At 41.8% G+C, this 25,394-nt stretch overlaps 1 long non-coding RNA gene across 2 annotated transcripts in view; it reads left to right on the forward strand.

Moving 5' to 3' along the window:
- LOC143821851 (uncharacterized) overlaps positions 1-6,997 on the forward strand; it is a 43,166-nt gene extending 36,169 nt beyond the window's left edge. The window contains exons 4-5 of one of the 2 annotated variants that reach the window (XR_013225937.1): positions 1,176-1,353; positions 2,100-6,997. This is a non-coding gene — a long non-coding RNA (uncharacterized LOC143821851). The remainder of the gene's footprint in view (positions 1-1,175; positions 1,354-2,099) is intronic. The other variant, XR_013225941.1, reaches the window with a different exon arrangement.
- The last annotated feature ends 18,397 nt before the right edge of the window (positions 6,998-25,394 follow it).

The following is a 25,394-nucleotide window of genomic DNA, read 5'->3' on the forward strand; positions in this document are numbered from 1 at the left end:
GAGAACCCTGCTATTCAAGAAGGTCTTGCCTGGACGGGGGATCTCCATACAACAAACATGGTGCAGAGGTCAAGGTCTTCCCCTTAATGCTTCTTAGTATTGTTTTTCAGAGGATTTTCTGATCTTCAGAGGTTCCCTTAACTCACTATGGCTAGTAGCCATTGTTTTATCTTCTGTGAATCTATCTAATTTCCCTTTCAAGCCACCCCCATGTTCATTGCTATCACTACATCCACTGGCAATAAATCCCACAATTTAATTATTTGTTGAGTATAAAACTCTTTCATTTTGTCTGCCCTGAGTCTGTGTGTACTTCTCATCCACTTGTATTTTCTCAAATTACAATAGTCCTCTTCTTAAAAAGTCTGGATACATACTATTATGCCCTGCAGTCATATCTACTCGATTTAGAGTAGATACGATGCAGTAGGTAAAGGAGTAAGGGAAGAATTTGGTTTTCAAAAATATGCTTTTCTTGAAAATATCACTTATTTTCCAGAGCTGGGAAGCAAGTTCTGTCTTCTGTCCAATATCTCTCACAGTTGCTGCTAATGAAGAAAGCCTTGAGGGACAAAGAGTCAAATATTTAAGTTGCTTAGCTGAGGATCTGAATTTAATGGGCAAAAAGCATCCCAGATTGAGCACAAACACAGAACAGTTAACACGGTGATGTTATTTACAGATTTTGAAGATACATTTCCATGAATAAAACACTTCTACCTCGGTCTGGTGTCTGCCAAAAGTAGTAAATTGGTGCTAAATAGCCTTGAATGACAGCAGTTTGTGATTAGCACTTGCCATGGTTTGCATTTTGATGTGGTAGTCAGGCTGAATTAAACTCAGCCATGCACAGACACACAGGCTACATCTCAGTGCCTGCCCTTTTGCCGGTTTTTCCCCAGATAGTGGAATTTTTAGTGTGATGCTTCCGGTGTCCTTCTCAACACTCAGAGGGCACAAGAACCTTACATTTTAGAGAAACCTCACACTAGTATAGATAGAAGAGTGAAATATTCTTCTTAAAATACTCAAATGATGCACCCAGACTTTGAATAGCTTTGATGTGAATTTTTAAAAAATATGTAATTAGATGTATTTCTAGCAAAGCTGCTTGTTTCTTTGTTTCCAGTAGTCTAAAACTTGCCCACAATTTAAACTTAAATTTTCTAAAACAGGACCTCAAACATTTCCCATATCCTGACACCCAAGCCGTGGAGGCAAGTTCCACTGGATTCTACGGTGCTTCTAAGCGTGTGCCCCTAGGGCTTCAGTTCTAAGCACATTTACTTGAAGTGAATGAAGCTCTCTGCAGAATGCCTTCCTTGATGATTGGTATGTTGGAGATGATGACAGGTAACATACAACCGCTGCATGGGATAGCTTTGGCTGTTTAAAACGGGGTGTATTCTGCATGGGGCTTTTTACCCAGTACCAGTTGGAATGAATCCCTCCCATCTACACTGAATTTGTTTTGCATTTTGATTTAGGGCGCTTTAAATTTTCCCTCTGCAACAAACATGATTAATTCATGGTGACCCTATCTTTCCCTTGTGATATCCTGGAGTGGATATAATAAGCTTCAATATTTCAGAAACCCCCATGAGTAAATGCAGATCGGTGGTCTTTACGAAATAACTCTGCCTCGTTCCTCCAACACTGTTGTAAGGAAGTCTTCCCTGACTGGCCAGGGCAGCAGTTCAAAGTCTTCCCAGTTGCATGGCTTCCCTTATAGTAACTGTGCTCCAGAGCCCTAACTTCTCTCAGCAGAGATTTGCATCTTGGTGTGGCTCCCCCCCCCTGTACTGAACTTCCACAAACCAGTGCAGAACATTTTCTGTTTCAGTGGGGAAGGGGGGGGGAATAGAGGAAGACCTGAGTTCAAATCGATCTGAATTCAGCATGATCCACACCAGAATAAACAAAGTAAGTGCAGAATCAGCCCAGGTATATTTTCACTTCATGTTGCCATCACTGAGCCGTGAGCTTCCCCATAGCCACCTAGGCAACTCATTAATGTATCTTTCATCAGTCTGTGGATCTGTAAGAACACTGCTTTCACTTTTCAGACTTCTCTCTGGTATGTATGTTTTGTATTTTAGAGAAATTATGGGAGTATGAATTTCACATGTATTCTGAAGTAACCTGGATACACATGGGAGTCCTGCAACATATCCAGTTCTTTATGTTAGAAGCCACATAAATTAGTTCCATAGCTAACGTTCACAGCCAGCCAGAAACTGGGAATGAGATGGTTGGAAAACATGAGTGGAACACCTCAGAAGCTGGTTGGGATGCTGCAGCTCAAGACAACTTCTCAATACTGAGACACAGGAACAAGCAGAGAGAAGCAACAGTGGTCATCCAGTAACAGGACAATTGGGGCATAGGGATGTGAGAGGGGCACAACAGGAAGATCTGTATAGCCAACCAGATGACACCTTTTGTGAAGGAACCTGGAAGGGAGCCAATCATAATTTGAGTGAAGAGCTCGCTGGTCTGATGCTACAGATGTGTTTATCAGATTTTTTGACCAACTGAGAATGCAACACTTGATGAAAAAGTTTATCTGCTATACTGGTAAAGAATTGTACAGAACAAATCTTTATGGATTGTATGTTCTACTGGTGATTATTGTAATTAATGGATTATAAAAATTCATTTTTTGTTCTGTTTTTTTTTTATTTTTATGTATTTTGAAGTTTGTTTACTTAACTCTTCTGGCTATTTGTTTGGTTTCATATGCTTAGGGTTGCCAATCAACCAAAGAAAAAATTTGGTCAGTGGCAGAACATCTGATATGTAGAAGATCCCAAGTTTCTGGCATCTCCAGAAAAAGGAGCATGTATTAGGTAATGTAAAAGATCAGCCAGGAGACCTTATAGAGCCACTATCAGTCTTAGTAGACAGAGTAGACTTTACAGACCTGAGTAGAACTTACAGAGCCACTATCAATCTGAGTAGACAGTACTAAATTTGATGGGTCAAGGATCTAATCACAAAACATAATAAAGCCCAAGTTGATAACTCACTCCCTACCTGATTGGTCCTCCCTGGGGGTGTGCCACCAATAGGGAGAGAGCACTCTGCCAGTGAGGGCCAATCAGTTCAAATTGCACTCCGTCAATGAGGGCCAATCAGTTTAAATTGTACTCTGCCAATGAGACAACTCAGTCCTTACCTGACTGCCCCCCTCCCCTGGAAATATTCCCTTAATAGAAGATTGCCCTCAACGAGGAGCTGGCCTCAGAGCATGCCCTGCTGCCAATTAGTTACTCTGGCCACCTGGCCTCTTTCAACTTGGAGCACATGGGGCAAGCTGCATCCTGGCATAGCTTCTGCATGCCTTCTGGAGGGGCTGTGGTAGGCCCAGAAATGAACCCCTACCAGCTCTCTGGGACCTAGGGCAGCCAGGAGAAGCCTCTGCCCTGGGAATGCTTACTCATGAGTAAGTCATGTGAGATTTGCAATTTCCAGTCTGAGAAGGGAGGAATACTTTGGGGTAGCCATCACAGACAATTGCAGCAGGGATAATAATGCTGATGTGGATGGGACTGGAAAGATGTAGACGTTCCCTTTCCATATGGATACCACCTTGGTATTGCTGCAGTCTTTCTAAGACCATCACAACAAAGCAAATTTGAGACCAATGGCAAGGAAGATGGGGAAACTGTAGAGGGGGCACAGAAGCACCATGAGGTATGGGAACACGTAGATTTGCAATCCCACAGTAACGTGAACCATGCTATTTATTTTTTAAATCACAGGAAATGGAGAGAGGAGGGTGGGTGTGAGCAAAGTACTGCCAAGACCATCATGCGTTTCTCCCTCCACATAGGCTTGCCCCTGTTTCCTCCCCGGATCACTGTGTGGCAAGAAGTGGCAAATCAAGGTTTGGTGATTTCCTTCATTACAGAGCAAATTTTACTAAAACTTGTACCAGCCACTTGAGAGCTTCGGGTTGCTGCTGACGTAATGTGAAAGTAGCACTTAAACCCGAGAGCAACAAGATGCTGTCTTGGGGACAAATTCCTCATGCAGAATTGGTCCAGGAAATACCTGGGTCCCAAATAGGAATTTGCATCCTGCAACCTCTCTGAGGCATGGTGCCACAGATTTTCCCCTTCCAATCAAGTATTTTCATCTGCAGAAGTCTGGAGATGAGTGGTCATTGTAGAATCCCCCCTCTAAAAGAGCCAGTTTTCTATGGGGAGCTGATCTGTGTAGTCTGCAGATGATCTCCAATTCCAAGAGATTTCCAGGCTGCACCTGGAGGTTGGTGGTCCCCATGGTCAGGAAGAATCCTTGAATTTTGGAGGCAGGGCCCCAACAGTCCAGGGATGGACAGGAGCTTTTGCCATGTAGCTAGCACCCAGGAAGGCCACAGTGTATCCCAGCGCCCTTTGTTTCCCTGGGTGCAATGGGCTTTGCCTCTAGTTCAATATAAGATAGCTTCGTGGGTTCATGTGTTTAAGTGGACCTTCTGTCCATAGTCAATATGAGGAGAGGGACAGGACTAATAGCCCCTCAATATGCTTTTTGGGAGGAGTCAAAGGTTAGTGGCAGAACTTGCATGCAGAAAGCCCCAGGTTCAATCCATGGTATCTCTAGTTAAAAGGACCGGGCAGTCGGTGATGTGCAGCCTGAGATATTGGAGAGCAGTTGCCAGCCTGAATGCACAATACTAAGGTTAATGGATTGATGGCCTCATTCATATAAGGCAACTTTATTTTTTCATATTTAGTAGAAATTTAATGTGTCAAAATGAGCAGCTGATGCTTTTAATGGCATGGAGGTAAATAACATCCCCTGGTTTTAAAAAAATCTCATTTAGCCTCTATTAAAGTGACAGGACAGGACATTTTTCTTCTGGCCTGTTATGAGGCAACTTAATAACCCAGTGTATTATCCCTCCTGTAAAAACAACCAAGATCCATCAATTCAATGTACTATTAGAACTATATTGGAGTAAGGTTTTATTAAGGGATACATTACACCTAAGGAAAGATTTTTCCTTGATAATACTAACCACAATATTCTAATGTTTGCAAAAAATACATTAAAATATTCCCCCCCTCCAAGTAGACCTATTATCTCTAGCTGTAACTCTACGCAGTACTCTCTGTCTAAATATGTTTTTCCCTCAGACAATTTGTGTCCTTAATATCATCATCATCATATATAAAATATGCTACTTTTATATAGCTCTCTATATAGGGAATATCTGTTCCACTTAATATTTCTGGAAAGGCCTAGGTTGGAGGAGGAGCTGGTCTCATAACTTAAGCATAACGCCCACTCAGGGATGCTTCCCCACCCCTGAGTGCCTCCTCCTCCTCCTCCAACTGGTTTGCCTGTCTATCCAGTGGGCAGCCAATCGCCTTCTGTCCCCCACCCCTGACCACCCCTTCTTTTTCCACTTCCCTTCAAGGCTCAGAGGCTGTATATCCCTGCTGCATGAGAGCTGCCCTTGCTGGTGAGTTCCCTAATAGCTGCCTGCAGCTTTTCCAGGTGGGAGGGGAGGCTATCTGCAGAGTTCTTTAACCCCAATCTAGTGCCCGTTGTATTCCTGAATGCAACGGGCTTGGCCCCTAGTAGCTAATATAAATAGGGAAATCCTTTTGGTTATACTAGATGTCATGTCACTCAATACTAACATCCCTCAGAGATAAAAATTACTTATTATAGGAAAATCCTTAAATGTGAGAGATAGTAGGAATCTCCAGCTCATTTTTTGCTATCTCTAGCTGAAATATTGTTCACAACTTCTCATTTAATGACACATTATATTTGCAAATTAAAGGCATTGCAATGCGATCCTCAATGTCCTCAGAATTTGCCAATTTACATATGTGCAGTTGCGAAGATAAGTTTATTTATTCTGTTAATAATCCTTTCCATAGCTGTATCATTAAATGTTGGCAGTCACCGCCCTAAACATATGAGTAATAGTTTACCATTCAGCCAATTCCTATGGCTTAGAAGAAATTAATCAAATATTTATGACTTCAAAAGAGAAGTTTCCATTCTTAAGTACAATTTAGCTTGTAGGGGAAATCCAAATTACGGACTCCACTCTGCAGTCAAAAATTCTTGGCATTGGATGAGAAGAAATTACTCATGAACACAGGGGAAACTGCTTGTGATCAGATATGCAGACTTTAATATAAGTGTGAGTCTACAAAAGAATATCTGTAAAAATTGGTATTTGCTAGATGATATGTTGGAATAGCAATCAGCAAGTAATTTGGTGAAAACAGTCTTGAAGGGCTGTTGTTAAGCTGTTTAAACAGCTAAGCTGCACCTATGTGATCACTAGTGGTACTTGGGTGGTCAGTGCTGGCAACAGCAGCCATGAGCAGTGGAAAGTCCCTAGCATGTGCTCAAGGGATTCCTTTGATTATGCTGGGCTCCTGCCCACTTCCTCTTTATTCAGGAAGAGCAGATCAATGTGCCTTTGCAGAAGCAAGCAAGCAGCAGCCATTAAGGCTCTCAGCTCCCTGCATCTTCTGATGTATGGGATGTAGTCTGCTTGCAGCCTAGCCATAGAGGCTTGCAATGTGCTGCTTTTGTAACTATTCTTGAAGCTTTTGTACTCTGCATCAGTTAGGAGAAAGAAGCAGATGAATATGGTATTTATTTGTAATTAATCTTTCCTAGTAAAGGTTCTCTCTTTTAAACCTCAAAGTGCTGTAAGTCTGGATCTGGGCCTCATCCATAAAGGTAACTAATAACTGCATAATTTCAAAATGCTCTGTTACTCTACAGCTCTGTTTCTCTGGGGGAACTCAGGACCAAGCCAAGTCAAAAAGTTTCAACAGAATATTCCTTTAAGTGATAAAAACCCTATGATGGCTTTTAGGAGAACTAACAATTTGAGGGACCATCTAGTCCCTAGTAATACCCAAAAATGTGTTAGTCAACATGTAGTTCTACCTGTATTAATCCTCCTCAGGGACATTTTGCCCATGGGTGTTGTAAATATTGCAAGTTAACATGAAATATGAAATACTTTTTTAACCCTTTAGATAAGAAAAAATACATAGGATTTCAAAAGATGTGACTCTACAGATGGATATATAGAAAAGAATAATAAGAGTTGGAAGGGACCTCATGGGTCATCTAGTCCAACCCCCTGCACTGTGCAGGATACTCAGAAACCTATCGCTCATCCACTGTAACCTGCCACCCCCTTAAGCCTTCACAGAATCAGCCTTTCTGTCAGATGACTATCCAGCCTCTGTTTAAAAATTTCCAAAGATGGAGAACCCACCACCTCCCGAGAAAGCCTGCTCCACTGAGAAACTGCTCTAACTGTCAGGAACTTCTTCTGGATGTTGAGACGGAATTTCTTTTGAATTAATTTCATCCCATTTCATCCCACTGGTTCTGGTCTGTCCCTCTGGGGCAAGAGAGAACAACTCTGCTCCATCCTCTATATCAGTGGTCCCCAACCTTTTTATCACTGGGGACCGTTCAACGCTTGACAATTTTACTGAGGCCCGGGGGGGGGGTAGTCTTTTGCTGAGGGACGTTGCCACCGCCGCCTGAGCCCCTGCTCCACTTGCTTTCCTGCCAGTACCCCTGACTTCCCACTTCCCGCTGGGGGGTGCTGCCAGCAGCAGCTGTGCAGTGCCACACCGAGGGGGAGCCCCAGCCATGGCAGCCGCTGGAGAACAGCAATGGTGAGGCAGCGGCAGAGTGGCAGGGCAGCCCCCGAGGTAGCAGCTGGGGAGGAGGACGAGGAGCTGCGGCCCAGTGACGACTGATCCACGGACCAGCACCGGTTGGGGACAACTGCTCTATATGGCAGCCTTTTAAATACTTGAAGATGGTTACCAAATTCCCTCTCAGTCGTCTCCTCTCCATGCTAAACAGACCAAGCTCCCCCAACCTTTCTTCATATGTCTTGGTCTCCAAATCCCTCACCATCTTTGTTGCCCTCTTCTGGACACGCTCCAGTTTGTCTACATCCCTCTTCAACTGGGGTAATTAAGTAAATTACTTAAATTACTTCAATAAATTATGAAGAACAAGTGCCTAAATAGTTTATTTAAAATAATCATGTTCTCTTGGATTTTATTTTCTTGGGGTTTACAGAGATTAACAAATGAAAAACTGCTACTGAAAAAGAAGCAAATTGGATTGATAGTCTCCATATACTGACACCTAGAGGGTTAAATCTGTCTTTAGAATTACATCAATTTGTTTGTTTGTTTGATTTCTATACTGCCCTTCCATATGGCTCAGGGCGGTTTACATACAACATGGGGGATACATGGAATGAATTAATCTATAACATAAAGAAATACAACAACAACAACAACAATGATCTGTTTTAAAAAAGAAAAGAAAGAGAGGTTGCATGAACATAGTCAAGTCCTTCCAGTGACAATTTACTGCTGATTTTGTACTCTTTTGAAGAATCACTGCAAGATGAACAGGTTTGTAACATTCATTTAGGCACAGAAAAATGCTGTTTTAATTTTGAGCCAAATCCTGTTGGATTTTTGACAGTTTTATCTTCTCTCTTATTTACAAGGAGTTTCTTTTCCTCATAAAATCTCAAGGGCAGAATAAACTCTAGCTGTTTTGTATGTGATTGATATTTCACAATCTGGATTTTTACCTTTAAAACAATGACTTATTTATATAATTTCAACTATACCATTATTTAAGTCAGTAGTGTAACTGTATATTACATATTACATATTATAGATGCCCCTACTTGCTGACCCCAAATTTAGTTGGCCATCTCCCATCCAAATACTAACCAGGGCCCAACCCTCAGATCTGAAGCTAAGAGTTAGTGTTATGGTCATATAATTGCTGGGACTACAGCAAGTGAAACCTTGTCCTCTTATGCTCCTGCTAAAAGAATCCTGACAGATTCCTTAGAGTATTTTAAAAGGTCAGCTTCTCTTTTTAGTTCTGTTTGTTGTAAAGTTATATTCTTAGGAGATCAGTGTTCTGAAACTTGATAAAAGGCTTGCTGTTCTTAACTCTTACATTTCATAACAGTGCTGTTGTTGCAAAACTAGGGGGCTTTACGCACCGGGATCTTTGTTGCAAATTGGTCACTGAATGAAAAATCGCCATTTAAAATAGTGGAATTCGTCGTTATGCATACCTGCCTTTGTAGTGGAATCCAGTTGCGTTTTGTAGCGTTTCCCACAGCTTCCGGTCTCGGCAGAAAAGGAAGCACTATTGCCAAGCTCGTCCCGCCCCTGGCCGTCAAGCAGCCAATGGGCAGCCGTTAGCATGCTCCCAAACAGCCCCTTTCCCTTTAAGAAAGGTTTTTTTTTAAAAAAAACAGACCCATTGTAACGAATCTGTGTAGATTCGTTGCAACGGAGAGACCCATCCAGCTGCCTAATGTGAGCTGTCGTTTGATCGTATGATCGTTGCCACGCTGCCTCGAGTGATAAAAAAAAAATCCCCCCCCCTCTCATGGGCCCGATTTTCGGCTGAATTAATGTGTAAAAAATAAAGGGACTTTATTTCAGCAAACGGGCTTTTCTGTGGTTTGTGCTTAGTGACTAAAGGTGAAGGACTGAAGCCAGGGAAGCCTCTAAACAGAAAGAGGCTCGCTGGTGCATTTATCCCCGCTCGCTCGGAGAAAAAAAAATGGCGATCGCTTCGCCGGAAGTTTGGAGGACAGGCTCAGGAGGAGGGACTTTGAAGAAACCGCAACAATGTTAACGCACAGGTCTTTTTCGCTAGTGTTGCAGATTGGTTGCAAGAGTGTAGCGCTTTCCGGAGGGTGAATCCACTTTTGGGGATTCCCCTGAAAGCGCTACAAGGAAGCGCTTTTTGCAGATTGGTTTCAGGTGTGTGGCAGATTGTCTACGACGTCATGCGTTATGGCAAATCAATAGTGTTTCCAATTGGCAACCATTGTGCGATTTTGAAGCCGTGCAAAAAGCCCCTATGCATTTGTCAGCACTTGGCCTACTGGGGTCACTGAAGTCCGAACCCTCGTGCCATTGCCTATAGTGGAGGAACTGAACTTGCACGCACAGGAATACATCAGAGGACCCCAGTAAAGTACACCAATCCACAAAGGATAGTAACTGGCACAGCTGTTACAAATGTGACGATCACTATCAGTTGTTTCTCTGGGAGAAGATACAATCTTATCTGGACCAACTACCAGATGATCAGAAGGCATGAGCCAGGGTCATATAGGGGAAAGCTCTTTAAACAGCAACTGAATGCTGGCAGGTATGCAGCTGATGTTTCTGCAAGGACTATGTCCACTGCTATCATCTTAAGATGTCATGCTTGGCTGTGGTCCACATTATTACCCTTGGAGACCAAAGCAAGGAATGAGGACCTGGCATTTGAAGGGACTTTTCATTTAATTTTCATTTAAGCAAATGATTTCCTACATCAAATAAAGAAGAATAAGCAGATTGCTAGATCATACTTCCTCATGCCATCCTGCCCATTACAAGCCACAGTTTCAATCTAGGTATTCTGCTTTATATCAAAGTTTCCATCATCCTTATTTTCAGCTGTCCTACCAATAGATCCAATCCAAAACCTAAATCTGGACAAACCAAATTCCAAAGACCACAGCCAGACTTCTAAGCTGGTGTTCTGACTAAGTTTGTGTAGCATCCTACCTGCATCTTGCTTTCAAGAGGGTTTGACCAAGTTTTTTATCTCACTGAGGAAAAATAACCTCTGATGGCTGGTTGCTCTCCATTGGTAAACCAGATTATTATTTAGAATTTGAAAGTTTTCCATCTTTGCAAATGGTTATAGAAGCTGTTAATAATTGTTTTCCAGAACTGACTGGGGCAGTTTTCTGTGGATTCCTTCTGAGAGATTTTGTTTTCACATGTGTAATGTCCCAGTATCCTCGCACAAAATTAAGACCTATCTAACTCATCTATCAAAGTCCACCTGGTGACCATCTTGGCTTTCTACTCTTTAACAAATGGATGCCCAATGTTCTCTTATGCTATGTCCAAGAGATTAATAAAGGGTTTAAATAACATCTTCTCTCCAGCTTCTGCATCAACTCTGAACCAGAAGTAAAGGCCAATCCATGTTGTGCTAACCTAGCACTTCATCAGATGGCCGGTGGGTGACCCGATGCTTGAATCCATCCCTATGAATCGATCCCTATGTTGCACCATTGGTCCTTTGTATATATGCAGTAAAATAAGATGTGGCCATGGTTTACCAAAATGGTTATGCATTTGTTTATTCCTTCTATGCCTCACCCTCTACTGTCAATAAACCATGCAATACCATTTTTTGCAACTGCATCAGCTTCTCCAAAAATAAAGCTGGATCCTGAATCATCCCTGGATCATAACCAAGGCAGCAAGAGATAACGGAACCTGTATTTATTTATTTATTTATTTATTTATGTATTTATTTACTGCCATTCTCATCCAGCTCGTGGTGGTTTACATAAAACATAAAAACATTTTTAAAATTCCCTACAATATACTTAAAAAGACCTTGCAAAACAATTACAGCAACTATTGAAAATGGGGAGGCCTGTGTTCTTCAGGGCCTCGGCCATCTCAGTCAACATTACCTCAGTCTTGTTAGGATTCAGTTTTAACTTGTTTTCCCTTAGACATTCAACTATAGAGTCACCTTGAAACATTCTATAGTTTCACTAGGGAATTTAAATACAGAAATGTACAACTGAGTATCATCAGCATATTGATGGCAGTATCACCCTATTTTAAACCATATATGATTTCTTCTAAGGGTGCACATGGAGACTGAACAACACAGTGAATAAGACTGAACTATGTGGAACCCCACGAGGCAGGTCCCACAATGTAGAAAACCTGTTCCCATAATAACATTTTGTCCACGAGAAGAAAGAGTGGACGATTTGGTCCTTATATGCCGCTTTTCTCTCCCCAAAGGAGTCTCTAAGTGGCTTACATTCACCTTCTCTTTCCTCTCCCCACAACAGACACCTTGTGAGGTAGGTGAGGCTGAGAGAGCCCTGATATTACTGCTCAGTCAGAACGGCCTTATCAGTGTCGTGGCGAGCCCAAGGTCACCCAGCTGGTTGCATGTGGGGGAGCACAGAATCAAACCTGGCTCACCAGATTAGAAGTTGGCACTCTTAACCACTACACCAAGCTGGCTTTTTGGAACCAATCCAAATCTCATCCCTCAAGCCTGATTTCCATCTCCAGACATCTCAACAGTATGGCATGGTCTACTGTGTAAAAGGTTGTTGGTCTAAAAAATGTAGGTCTAAAAATGCAACAGAGAGGCATAACCCTTGTCTACATTTAGATGGGGGTCACTTGTAGGGCCACCAGAGCTGTTTCCATCCCATAGCATGGCCTGAAACCAAAGTGAAAGGGGTTACTCTGCAACTACTTTTTGTGCCATTTTGACCAGGAAGAGCAAATGGGAGACTGGGCAATAGTTTTCTCTAACAATACTTTTGAGAAACAGGGATGACTGCCTGTTTAGGGCACAAGAGGAATGTGCTCTAGATTGGTGTTTTAATTCATAATGGACATTAGAGACTTAGTTATGTGATCTTTATGGCCTTTAAGTAGCCCTATCAGGCAAGGGTCTCATACGAATGGTGGCCTTCACAGATTTCAGGATCCTGGTGGCATCCCTCAGAGTAAATCAGTGAGCTGATGATTCCAGAGCTTCAAAAGACTGGTTGGTAAGAAAATGATATATCTGGGCCTAGTCCTCATGCTGCCTTTAATCTAGGACAGCTGCAGTGCATCTAGAATAATGCCACCAACAGTACAGACCACCTTTGGGAGGTAGCAATAGAATCCTTTCATCACTTGCCTATCAGTATAAGCACAATCCATGCGTGTTGATTGAGCCAATGAATTTCAATCATACGGGCAGGACAAACCTATATTGTTCAGACTTCACTGCATTGCAGTTTGGTCTGCTAGTTTCTAACAAAAGGAAAGTAAATTTGTCCAATATCAAGCAGGGGAGAGTTGACCTTATGTGTTAACTTTACAAGATGAGATATGCAAATAAAACTTTCTTATCTACTCTGCAGTTAACATTGTATGCAAATATACCAATTACTATTCGTAAATAGTGTTTTATCAACTTCATTTAGAGATAAAAATTGAAATTGTATTTTCTCACTTAAAATTAAGTTTGCCAGAATAAGGAAAATAACTTGTTCTTTTCTCTCCCTAATTTCATGCCATGTTTGTTGCCTGGGGATGCCTCTGCATCTGAGATGATATATTTTGATGTCCTTCTCTCTAACAGCACTATTTAACAGTTTCTTTGCTTATACAAATTACCTAAATAAATACATGCAGCTTTGGTAGGTTTAAAGCCCAATAGAGAATGCTTCAATATCAATACTGATTAGAAATACTATAATCAACATAATATTCATCTGGCATACTGCTACCGCATAATGATTTTTTTCTACATTTGTGCATTATGCATATTTAATAAGATGCCACCAATTTAAAATGGCCAATGCTGCTGGAATTAAAGAATTAGTGTTGTTTTTATTTACTTTAGATGTAATCTATAAAGCATAATAAACATGCTATAATATATGAAGAATTGTGAAAAAGACCAGTTCCGTGGATTTGTAGAAGTAGGGAATTCATAGCAGGAATTGTCTGGTGGCTGTGACATTGCTATTGCACCTCTTTCTCATTCCCACAGCAGTTTAAAAAAATGTAACTATTGATTACACTTAAAAAAAAGAGTTGCTCAAAGGATTTTAAATTGTCTGCAAGGCTAATATTTCTATTGAAAGACAGTAGAAAGACAAGAAGAAGGATGTCTCAATTAAAACCATCTGTACAAGTAGTGTGCCCTGACCATGATAGCCCAGGCTAACTTGATCTCATCAGATCCCAGAAGCTAAACAGGGTTTAGCTGGATATTATTTGGATGGAAACCCACCAACGAAGCCTAGAGTCACTACTCAGATGAAGGCAATGACAGACCACCTCTGAATGTTTCTTGTCTCGAAAACTCTACAGAGTTACCATAAATCAGCAACAACTTGATGGTGCCAAAATGCAGCACATTAAAAATAAGATTTTGGAGAATAATTTAATAATGGAGAAGTGATAGGAAGGAGATGGCCTGGTCAAATGGGAACTTGGGAGGAGGGCTTCTAATGGTTGACAGATGCATGGAGTAGGCCTGAATACGGGGGTGGAACATTTGGAATGTGAATGGTGTCAACCAAGAGAATGAGATAGAAATAAAATAAGTTTTTTGGGGGACAACAGTGGTAAATGGACTGGATTCCAAAAGGTTTGATTGTGGATTAATTAGTATTTTATTATGCATTGCCCTGTTCTGGAACGTTCCATTTTATTATTTTTTTCATTATCCGAGCTTTAGGAAGGGAAGGGGCCTATACGTTTAATGCATTACTAGGATTATGAATATTTTGGAAAAAAAATGAATTAAGCCTGTAATTAAGTTGAGTTTCCCAAGCAGATCAAATTAATCCTATGAGGAAGCGAGCCAGGAGAAAATGAAAACATGTCGACATCCTGAAATACGTCACTTACTTCTACTAGTCAACATGTCTGCAGAGGAATTTTGTTCTGCAGATTCCCAGAGGACAACAATGTTCTTGTGTTGGATGTATTTTGCAGTTTAATATGACAGGCTGACACTGCCAAATGACAAACTGGAAATGTGGCAAAAACATAAGTATTGTTGCTTACATAGCATTGCCTAAAGGATTTTTTTGAGATAATACTAATGATCACTTCTCATTTTGCTCATATGAGAGCAATTTCTGTGGAGGCACAGACAGGCTGACACCTTCTCTCAGCTTCTTGTGATCAATACCTTCCTGACATCCTGACAATGTGTTGAAGTCGACAATCATTTTCCGCTGGTGAAAGGACACTTCTGCTGGTGCCGTGGGAGATAATATTTGCAGACCTTCATATAATGCCCAGCACTATTCCTTGGAGGAGCAATGAGAGGGGAGAGAAAGTGCTCTGGTTGCTGTTGGTTGGATACAACCCAAGTCATATGGAATGCAGGGTTCTATGCCTGCACTCTGTCATGTCTGGAAATATGATATCATGCAAGGTATGTACAGGAATGACCCTATATGTATTACACTCTAAAAAAAAAAAAAGCATGTCACAGGAAAGGAATTAGAGTGAACTGAAGAAGCTGAAAAGTACATTCTTGGCAAGATGATTTCCCCAACAACTTGGGCAGTGCCTGGAATAAAGATATGGGGCACAAGTATCTGGATTGAACTAGGCTTTATTCATAGCTGACTGCTATGAATAAAGCCTTTCCCTAATGTTTGAGTTTGGTTTGTAAGCTAACAAACTGCCCATCATGGCTATTGGTATTTTGGATAAATAATTATTGTCACCAAATTCATTTAGCACTCTTGCGAGAGCTGGCTCATAAAGCAGTACTGAGAGGGGTTAAGCCTCATCTTTCTCTCCCCAGATTTTCTCCAGACAGGATTCATGGTGCTCACCTTTTGGCTCGATTGATGCTGTTCAGTATCAACAGTGCCCCCCCCCAAAAAAAAACTAACTGGTCCAGTGAAAAATAGGCTGGTTTAGGAACATCCTTAGAGCCTCAGGGTGATCACTTATTGCCCTGCCAATCTAGTTATGGCCTAGCCAGTCTTGAAACCAGCTGAATTAATTTTCACCTTGATCCTGAAACAACATGAAACAGGTAAGAAGAAATTGTCTTCTTGTGCCCATCTAGAGTAACTCCTCAAAATTCCTGCTCAGGCCCATCCTAATGATCACTTCTCATTTTGCGCATACGAGAGCAATTTCTGTGGAAGCACAGAGAGGCTGACACTCAGCGAGATTCCTGCCTGACATACTTATAATGCAGTGAAGTCAACAATCATTTTCCGCTGACAGATGGGTGGGCAAAATGGTTGCCAGCATTTTAAGGGGAAAGTTTTGGGAGGATGTGACATTACTTTCAGATGAGGCACTAGGAATTTCACTTAATCTCTACAGGGAAAATCATAGAGATATGGGGAACTTTCTAGAGCATCACTTAGACCTTTTATGCATGGTGGCAGCTACCCTGCACTGCTGCCATGCCGTTGCGGCGGGGCACAATGCCCCGCTGTTTCCCGTGTATGCATGGGGGTGGGGCATGCTGGGATGCCCCGGCGTAGCACGTGCGTGCATGCTTTACGCCGGGGCCAGGAGGGCCAAATCGCTTCCGGCCGAGGTAAGCACAGTGGCGGGGGGGCAATTGGGCCAGGCCCCCTCCTGGTGGGGGCAGGGAGTCGCTCCTGCCAGCTCTGTGGCTCCATGGAGCCTGCAGGGGCATGCGGTGTCCCTTCAGGGACACCACAGGTCAGGGCTGGGCGGGCTGAAATACCTGGTGCTGGCGATTATGCACAGCCCCTGCCGGCCCCCGGCATACCCAGAAAACTGCGGAAGTTCCCATGTTTGCTTAACGCGTGTCTTCCGTAGCCCTGGGACGGGATGCGCCCGCACTGGCGGCAGGGGCGAACATTATCAGGGATTTTCCCCGAAGTGCTGCCACTGCCAGCGTGGGCATTATGGCTGTGCATAATGGCATAATTTTGTGGGCAGGGGATTGAGGCTGAGGGGAACGGTTTACCTGCTGTGGGCAGATAATGGCAGGCCAACAAGCAGAATGGTTATGAAAGGGTGGACAGCTCATTTTAAATAGCCATGCAAAACCTTTGCTCACTGGCAGGAGGCAGAATAACCATCATCCTTGTTAAACAACTTTTCAAGCTTTGTTCAAGATGGGTTATCCCAAAATAAGTGCAGAACCAGCCATGTAAGTACAGAACCAGTCCTAGTCTCATCCACTCCTGACAGATATACTTCTCCCCAAAAAAGTTTCTGATTTCCACAAGTTAGGGTTTCTCCTCGATAGCCACATTGATGGGGAAATGAGCATACACAGATCTCATCTTATAATGAAAATCCAGTGTGACACTTTTGCTTATGTTTTGTGATTATGATGATGATGTCATCTGTTCAGTCATGTCCGACCCTCGGCGATTCTATAGGAAAGTCTTTGCCATGCGCCCCTGTCTCTGACTGCTTCTTTTTGTTGGTTCATGGTCATCTCTGTAGTAGCTTTGATTGTGTCGAGCCAGTGGATCCTTTGGTGACCATGTTTCCTTTTGCTGCTGATCATGCCTCGCATTAATGATTTTTCTAGTGAGTTTGATCGCATGATGTGTCCAAAGTAAGTGAGCTTTAGCTGTAACATCTTCCCTTCTAATGACATAGTTGGTTTGTTCCTCTCTAAAACTATCTTGTTGGTAACTTTGGCTGTCCATGGTATTCACAGCATTCTTCTCCACCATAATTTGAAAGCATCTATCCTTCTCCTGTCCTTCTTCTTCAGGGTCCAGCTTTCACATCCATAGGTTGTTATGGGGAAGACAACGGCGTTGACTAGCCAGCACTTTGTATTAAGGCTGATATCCTTACTCTTCCATATTCGGTTCATGCCCAACATTGCGTTCCGGCCCAGTGTTATTCACCGTTTGATTTCACGGCTGCATCCACCACTTTGAGTGGTCAGAGAGCCAAGAAAGATGAAATAATCAATACATTCAATGTTCTCGTTCTCAATTGTGACTTTGGTGCTACTGCCAGTAGTTGTCATGATCTTGGTCTTTTTGATATTTAGGTATAACCCTATCTTTTCACTTTCTTCTTTTAGTCTCTTTATCAAGGTCTTCAGATCACACTCCATATATGGTTATATAACCTGATAATTTTTAATTTAAAATACGTCTATTAAAAATTAATTAACTCCCACCCGACTTCAAACAGGTCTGTGATGCTATTAAAATGAAGTGCTCTAAAATAGGGAAGTGTTATAGTTTAACTGACCGCTTCTGCAGAAGTCAGTATCTGAGAGGAGACCACAAAATGTACATTGCATATGAATGGCTTCAACAGACCCTTCAACAACTGCAGCTTGAGAGGGGATACAAGTAGCAAAGCAAGAAGTTCAGTACAAGCATAGGCTGCCCTCTGAAAAATGACATAGCATTTGAAAATGGACATGTTGGTTACTGGATTAGTTCCTAATTTAGACCGAGGTTCAAATATTTTTCAATTCATACAAACTTATGTTTTCCATTGCTAAAAACTAAGGCTGAAAAACAAGGTCACATTGCAAACAACATTAAAAGTGCTGTGAGTTTGTTTTAAAAGTTAGATGAAAATGTTCAATGGAAACTTAGGTAATTGTCCTGCTCATCCTTTCAATCAAAAGAATAAATAAAAGATGAAACTGCCCTTCTAATGTGCAGCAAATCTCTTATTTGTAAGGTAGAATTGCTCAAGGGGCTGATTGAATTATCAACGGTGAAGCCTACGTATACCCAGGCTTTGATGTAAAGCAACTGTTAACGTCACACTGACAATTCCTGACTGACAGCCCTCGGCTTCATTAGCTTCCAGTGTTTGCTTGGCTGAGAGATCCAAGTTGGCTTTCAAGCTCACAACCATGACAGAATTAGTGCTTCCTCCTGTCCGTGCTGCAGTACTGCCAAACGTGATTAGTTCACAAGATGTGATTAAGTATTTTGCCAGGAATTTTAAATGATTACTGCTTTGTTTTGTTTTAAAATAACAGTGTTTCAAACATGACCGTTATGTGCTGGGAGAATGGAAATCTCTCTCACAAAAAAAAAATTACCTTATGGTTTTGACTTTAGCAGTTATGTCTATACTCCAAGAATTATGTTCAGCTGAGGAGTTGCTAGGTCTTGGCAGTGTGTTTAAAGTTACATGCATCAGTTTTGGCACACTATCAAAGTTAGTTTGAGAAAACAGAGTTCTGACAGTGAATTTGGCTCAGCTGAGCAATACGAGAAATCTCTGTGAGAATAAATAGAAAATATTTCAACATAACATGCAATTTCTACAATAATGTTGTCAAACATCACATAAGTGACTAGTTCGGTCACACGTACATTGCTTTATATGGATCTTCCATTACTTTCTGGGATGCTAGTGTAATGACTGGAATTTTAAGATGACCATTGCACTTGTCCCCAGGATATCCACAGAACAATGTGGAAAGAAGTGATTTTACATCATGAAATGAATAGAAGTGCTGGCATGTGAATGAAGATGGCCGAGGACTCGGAGAGCCGCTGACAGACGGAGTAGACAGAACCGACTTTGATGGGCCAAGGGTCTAGTTCAGTATAAGGCAGTTTTCTGTGTTCGTGTGTCCCCTTCACGCCATAAACATTCTCCATATTTTAATAAGAGTTTTAATTCATGATTTTAAAAACTCCCTTCTATGTTATAATCTTGTAACGTATGTCATCTGCTTCTTAAATTAAATTATTTTTTTGAAGTCAATCTACTCAGTTTTAAAATTTCAACTCTAAATGACAAACTACCTTTTATAGATTTCTCTTAGTGTAACATGTATACAGTTGTTTTTGTGGTCACAGTTCAAAAGATGGCAGTATCTGACAGCTATTCATACCTTAAGAGACAGAAAGTCTGTTATCGCTGGTTACAGTTTTGGTCATAGAATATTCAAAATTATATAAGTGCTGGTACATCATAGAGCATGTACCATATTGATGACAGCATCAGACTAAACAGTGATTGATACTGAAAGAACACATAATACTAATATTCTGTTCCACAATTTTGGGATTGTAACAGTTGAATTATTTTAAATCAGGCAATAAAGTCAGCATATTGCTTCCCTATATTTGGTCCTGTAGTGCAATCCTAAACAGAGTTGTTGTTGTTAGGTGCGAAGTCGTGTCCGACCCATCACGACCCCATGGACAATGATCCTCCAGGCCTTCCTGTCCTCTACCTTTCCCCAGAGTCCATTTAAGTTCACACCGACTGCTTCAGTTACTCTATCCAGCCACCTCATTCTCTGTCATCCCCTTCTTCTTTTACCCTCAATCGCTCCAAGCATTAGGCTCTTCTCCAGGGAGTCCTTGCTTCTCATGAGGTGGCCAAAGTAGAGTTCTCTCACAGCAAAGGTGTATCTCCAAATGTGTAGCAGGTGGTGTTGAATTACAAACAGAGTTACAAACAGAGTTACATTCTCCTAAGTCCACCAAAGATATGGTGCAAATTAACCATTTTAATCACTGAACAGCTATTTACAGATGCTGCATGGAAGCCCAGAAATTCCATGCTTAATAATATGCTGCTATATTTCCCTCACTACACCAAGGAATGCGTGAAGTTATTTTGTGTGCAAAAAATTACGGTGTGTAACCCAACCCTTCAGAGACACCGAAGGCAAGGCCTGTTTCCTGGAAATAGAGCTTTAAAAATTCAGCAAAAAGTACTTGACATATACATTTTGTATATTCAAAGCCAGCTTGCATTTGAGTTTTTCTTGTTTTCTTCCCCAATTGCCAATATTATTTTCATGGATGTCAAAAGAGACCTGCTTGTTAGAAATGAGGTGATTCCATGCAGTTTGCTGTTTTTAAGTGGAGTGAATGAGCAGTATTATTTTGACTATTCAGTTGAGGTACAGAAGTGTCTGAGGCAAGGTTTTATTGTATATTGATCTTATTCAATAGTCACATGGACACTCCATTGCTCCTGTAGAGTTCTCTCACAGCAAAGATGTATCTCCAGATGTGTAGCAGGTGGTGTTAATTTTGCTGAATGGCAAAGTCCTTGTGCATGTGAAAGCTTGTCATGGAAGGAACTGTTGGGTATGCAGAGAACCTTTAGACCTGGGCTGAATCTGCACGGAGCTTTTATTCCAATCCCAGGTCAATTCAGTCCCTGCCATCTCCACTGAATGCGATTTCCATTTTGATTTTGGCTGATTTAAATTTTCCCTCTGCAACAAGTATGATTGATCCAGAGTGACCCTATCTTTTCCCTGCAATATCCTAGAGTGGATATAACTCTCAATATCTGAAAACTTAACATGAGAAAGCATGCAACTCTCTGCTGGTTCCGAGCCTCTGTTTTAAAAAATGCCCTGATTGGCTTTCAGTTCAAAGGCTCAGGCTGCAAGCTTGTCTTAAAGGTGAAGCCCTAGCTTCTCTTGGCAGAAGCTCCAGAAGTCCTAACTTCTCTCGGTAGAGATTTGCATCTTGCTTTTTTTCTTCCTCCTCTGTTGTCTCCAATCCTCTCCTCCCCCCCCTCCTTCAAGAAAAGACAGAAAGAGGCTCCTGCTGTGCTTGGCTCCCCCCTCCCCTTCTGAGCTTCTCTAACCACATGCAGAACACTTTTCTGTTTCAATGGGGAGGGGGGCATAGAGGAAGACCCAAGTTCAAATCTATCTGGATTCAGCAGGATCCACAATGGAATAAACAAAGTAAGTGCAGATTCAGCCCTGGTGACCTTGCTCTGGCTTATATTCTGCTTTTAGTATCTCAGACTGCTACCACCTTCTTTTCTTCCCAGGGCGCCAAGGAAACTTTACAACAACATGTTCAACAACATGTTTGTAGACATGAATACATCATGGGTTGGAGTCAGCAAATTTTCTAGACAATCACATCCAATTCACTTCCATATTACAACTCCTCTCCCAGGTTATTTTTTCTTTCCATTCAGGTCCCATGACCCTCAGCATAACCTTTTTGGTGTTCAAAGAGTATCCCTCCTTACCTCTTTCACCAGTGCAAAAACTGCTGAATTCAACACCATACTCACCAAGTTACATCAGTGTTAGTCCATCTGAATAAAGGGGAGGGGGGAATAAAAAAATCCCATTCAGTTTTAAAGCCACAGAGTCTTTTAAGCATGTGACACCCCCCACCCCCAAGTGACACTGGTTGCTCCAACAGAGAAATGGAAATGCATTCCTTTGTTATTTGGTTTACTGCTAACTAATGAAATAGTATCTCTATAATCCAGCAGAAGGATTAAAACCATTAATTTCATTGACAACTCACACAGGAGACATTCCCATTGGATTAGGCCTTACACATCCATCTTCTGTATTATATACAGTTCAACCAATGAGAATCCAAACAGAAATAAAACAGTGTTGGCCATCAATACGCCAGTACCTAAAATGATTTTGAGAATTAAAAAAAAAACTTTTTTAAAAATTGAATTGCCTTCTAGGGGCATAACTCATTGAAAGAAGACCCCAGACTCAGCCTCTGGCTTTTCCTGTTAAAAGGTTCAGATAACAAGTGATAGGAAAGCTCTGAGACTCAGGTCAGCTGCTGCCTGTCACATTTGGCAATTGGTCTATCAAAATCAGTTAGTGGGTTTAAGAGATTTAGTTAATGCAGCAAATATAATAAATAAATAATGTGCCGTTGCTTGTAAGAAAATGAGAACCAGTTGGTCCACCCCAGAAACGAAATTATTCTGAAAAAGGCTATCTGCTGACTGACATTCAAGGCTATGTTAGGCAAAAGGTCATCCACAAGCCTGATGCCAAACTGTGTTAATCTACATGGATAATATTGTGAAATGGAGGAGTGCTGTGTTGTTTTCAGTCAGTCAAAGAGTGTGGAAGTTGAGTTTTGTTTGACTGAGTGTTCCTTGACTTAAGGCATTTGCCCGACAACCCCATGTGAAATCAATGTTCTTATTTCAGAAGGTTCAAGCTTAAAATGCCTTTGGGGGGTCTCCTAACCCAATTTCTTAGGCCTCTATATCTATTCTGTGTTCTGATGCACCCAGCACATAACTACACCACGTTTTCATATGCAGCCAGGCTTCACGCCAACTGAAATGGAGCATGGAGGCTAAGAAATCCATCTGCATACAAAACAGACATGCCAAGGTGCTGTTTCAAATGTAAGTGTTTTCTAATGGGCTAAATTCAGCAGCCAGTTCATCAATCATTATTCAGAATGACAATTTAAAATCTGGGATCACTTTGTTTCCTTGCCTTGTTCATGTATTCTTCTACATTGCTTGGCATTTCCAGCAGTCAGTATATGTAGGAACAAATAGATGTGCATATACTCACAGGATTACAGGCCAGTTTTCAGGTAAATAGTCAAACCACGATTGTACATTCCAATCCCAAACTCCCAGCTACTTCAGCCCTCCATTATAGCCTCAAATGGAGAAGGGAGGGTGTTTGGCAACCTACTAGTTTTTCTGATTCCTCTCTTGAACAGCCTAAAAGAGGAAAACGGTGCTTGTAATGGGCATGCCTCATCATCCCTTTTAAAGGCAGCACAACCGCCCACAGATGCCTTATTACGGCTTCCCTCTTCTCATTGGGAGAATTGGTACTTTTGGGAGAAGAGCAGGGAAACAAACATGCCTGTAGGTGCAGCTGGGCCCTGCCCTCTGGGCTGGTGAGCAGTGAAACAGGTGATGGCTCTTTAAAGCGACCATTGAGTGTGAGGGCCTCCCACCTGCCACTTAGTGGCCTTGTCTGGAGCTGTGACTGGCCCTGCCCATGAACTCTGCCTGAGATCTTGGAGAGTTATAGGAGGAGTAGACAGTGGGCCTACGCGAGTGGGCCAATGGTCTGCCTCACACAAGGATCAATGATCTCTTAGATCTTTCTATAAACTCAGAATCTTTTTGGTCTTCTATTAATTCTCTACAAAATATAAGATAATGACAGGAACTGTAAAAGCTCCCAAGGCTTTTAAAGAAGCTTTCCTTCTTTTGTATTACCAAGAACCATCAACTGACCTGCTTGGAAAGTAGTTCTGATTTTACATCAAGCCCTGAGGGTACTAAACCTGTCATAAATGCTTTTAAGTATTTCTCATGGAGCAAATTTTTGTTTGGTAACTATACAAATGGGCAGAGTGAAAGCACCAGCGAAGGATATAGAACTCCATGGACGGTGCTATTGCTGGTTTTTGTTGTGGTTGTTGTATATGTTCTTAAGAAGAAGAAACTGCTGAAAAGCCACAGGCTGTTTGGGAACATGAGCATACCACTGATTCTTGCTGTTATTTGGGAATCAGGTATTAATGCTAATGAGATCTGGCCAGACCCAGGTGGTTTCTCACCCAGAGGATGTTCTGAAAGGAAGTTATTTATTCATTAAAAAGTCACATGCTTTGTAAATAATTCAGCACAAGGTACAATCTGAAAAAAAAACATGAGGCTACTGCATCCCATGAAAATACAAAACAGAAAAAAAAACAACAACAATGCTGGACAGCAGCGTTACCCTCATGATCTGATGGATAAGTTGGACTGCAATCTGGATTTTCAGATAGTTAGGTGGATAGGGAATTGGTTAGAGAACCACACTCAAAGAGTTGTTGTCAGTGGTGTTTCATCAGACTGGAGGGAGGTGAGTAGTGGGATACCTCAGGGCTCGGTGCTCGGTCCAGGGACTACTCATCAAGTTTGCAGATGACACCAAATTGGGAGGACTGGCAAATACTCCGGAAGATAGAGACAGAGTTCAACGAGATCTGAACACAATAGAAAAATGGGCAAATGAGAACAAGATGCAGTTTAATAAAGATAAGTGTAAAGTTCTGCATCTGGGTCAGAAAAATGAAAAGCATGCCTACTGGATGGGGGATACGCTTCTAGGTAACACTGTGTGTGAACGAGACCTTGGGGTACTTGTGGATTGTAAATTAAACATGAGCAGGCAGTGTGATGCAGCAGTAAAAAAGATGAATGCCATTTTGGGCTGTATCAACAGGGGCATCACATCAAAATCACAAGATGTCATAGTCCCATTGTATACGGCACTGGTCAGATCACATTTGGAGTACTGTGTGCAGTTCTGGAGGCCTCACTTTAAGAAGGACATGGATAAAATTGAAAGGGTACAGAGGAGAGCGACGAGGATGATCTGGGGCCAAGGGACCAAGCCCTATGAAGATAGTTTGGGGGATCTTGGGAATGTTCAGCCTGAAGAAAAGGAGGTTGAGAGGGGACATTAGCCCTCTTTCAGTATTTGAAAGGTTGTCACTTGGAGGAGGGCAGGATGCTGTTTCCGTTGGCTGCAGGGGAAAGTTGTTGTCAATGGTGTTTCATCAGACAGGAGTAATGGATTTAAACTACAAGTACAATTATATAGGTTAGATATCAGGAAAAAAAATCCACATTCAGCAGTGGAATAGGCTGCCTAAGGAAGTGGTGAGCTCATCCTCACTGGCAGTCTTCAAACAAAGGTTGGATACACACTTTTCTTGGATTTTTTAGGATGCTTTGGGCTGAACCTGTGTTGAGCAGGGGATTGAACTAGATGGCCTGTGTGGCCCCTTCCAACTCTATGTTTCTATGATTCTAATTGCCATTGCTAGCCCAGTAACCAGTGGAAGACAGAGGGATGGTGACATGGGTGGCCATTGTTGATGATGCTGTAAAACCATAGACTCTAATGATTCCTAGAAAGTACTGACATCATTTCCCCCAGAAATGATATCACACTGTCAGGCTGACTGGCATTTTTAAAAATCTCCTCCTTCCCATTGCTCTGAGAGTTGTATAAATAAATAAAAAATACAT

The sequence above is a fragment of the Paroedura picta genome, chromosome 1, assembly GCF_049243985.1.
Source record: "Paroedura picta isolate Pp20150507F chromosome 1, Ppicta_v3.0, whole genome shotgun sequence".
Lineage (NCBI taxonomy): Eukaryota > Metazoa > Chordata > Lepidosauria > Squamata > Gekkonidae > Paroedura > Paroedura picta.